Here is a 1956-nt window from a genome sequence, read left to right as displayed (position 1 = left end):
TGTAATGATTTTTTGCCAGACAGACAGGAACCTTGTTATCATTTCGCTGTAACATGGCAAGGTTGTTTCTTTAATCTCTCTCTTCCTCTCTCCCAGTCTCACATGCATACACGAACATAAAATTTCTCACTTCTCCTCGGATACTTTATTCCGGTGTTTAATCTATTTTTTGTCTATTTTTTTATTATCATCTTATTATTTTATAATTTAATATTAAATAATAAATTTATAAATAAAATATAATAAATAATCTTTAATCATTTAAAAACATATCATATAATAATAAAAGAATAATAAAAATTAAAATAATAAATAAAATTACTCAATTAAGCTAGCCTACTCCAATAACCATGCATCAAATTAAGTAAAGAGTAATGTTAAATATAATTGTATCTAATCACCAATTCTCTATTTAAAAAAAGTGAGATTTATTATTAAAAAATAAATTTTTACGTAAATTTTAAATTTATTTCTTATTTTAAAAAAAATACACAAAACTTACACTCTAAAATTATAAATATCATTTATATTACGTAAAGAATGAATTTCGCCCTTTTTCTTTTCCATATAACATTAGGTTAATATATATATAAAATATATATTAAGTTGTCTAATTATTAATTATTACTTTTTTTGATACCATAAAATTAGAGCTTAAACTTGGCCGTGAACTCCATTAAGTAACATGGTATATATATTTTTTCATCACCCTTTGGACAGGGGCTAGCTACTATATACGTACTAGCTACTAGCTAGATGAGTTAATTTGCACTTATAACATTTTTCTGGCACGAGTGGACCAAGAGAAATTTCATTTATGGCTGCAACAAACTCCATCGGACCACTTACAGAAACAAAGAACGATCGAAACAAAACAAAAAAAAAAAAGTCCCATATGTGCATTTATTAATGTGTTCCTTTGCTCTAAATTCTAATTACAAAATTGCTTATATTTCCAAACTAGTCTATGGTAGCTCATCCGACCATAAAGCATAGGAACTTAGATAATTATTAATAATAGTATCCACAATTATCGGGTTGGCCGGCTTGACTAGATCGAATCTTAAACAATGCAACTATGAGGTGGCATTTTGGTAGGTTTTATGCCGTGGGGATGGTGACAACTTTGTTTAGAATCTTATTCTAATTTTTATTTTTATTTTATGACTTTTTAGGGTCCCCCAACCCTAGTACGTCGTATTATCTCATCACCCATCACAGCCGATCTCATGTTTTATCCACAAAACCTGGCCAATATATATTTACTTCAAAACTCTAATTTTTTTTAAAAATAAATAACTCTTAAGGATTTCAGCTTAATTTAGGGCTAATATTTATATGGGAGGCGACAGCATTTAATTGAAACAGTTGACATTCATGACTTGGTGTTGTAGTACTGTTTCTAAAAGCCATCAACGCAATTATGGATCACCCACAGACCTTACCAAGAAGATGAAAATGCAAAGCAATTCTATGATCAGGAGATCATCTACAGTATGGCTTTTTCACTATCTCACCTGCATTCCTTCTTCAAAATAATAATAATAATAATTGGCTTATCAATATTTATTGTGCATTAGTTCTATTTACGTACTGTTTAGATAATAAGTTGAGATGAAATAAATAAAATATAAAATATAAAAGTTAAATAAAATATTATTTTTTAATATTATTCTTATTTTATAATTAGAAAAAATTAAATTTTTTTTATATTTTATATAGAAATTTGAAAAATTTAAAATAATAAAATAAGATAAGATGAAACACTTCTATCATCCAAACGGGACTTTAAAATACTCACACAAATAATAATAAATATTGTAGAGTATATCTCGTATCTATTCTTACTTAAAATACTTAAATTATATGAGAATGATTAGCTATAGAAATAATAATAGGTTGAGTATGGATGTTTCCCCCCAAGATGGGAGAAACGTTCCTGACCCAGAACCGGTT

Source organism: Juglans microcarpa x Juglans regia, chromosome 6S, assembly GCF_004785595.1.
Source record: "Juglans microcarpa x Juglans regia isolate MS1-56 chromosome 6S, Jm3101_v1.0, whole genome shotgun sequence".
NCBI classification, from domain to species: Eukaryota; Viridiplantae; Streptophyta; class Magnoliopsida; order Fagales; family Juglandaceae; genus Juglans; species Juglans microcarpa x Juglans regia.
Note: the sequence above shows the minus strand (reverse complement) of the source record.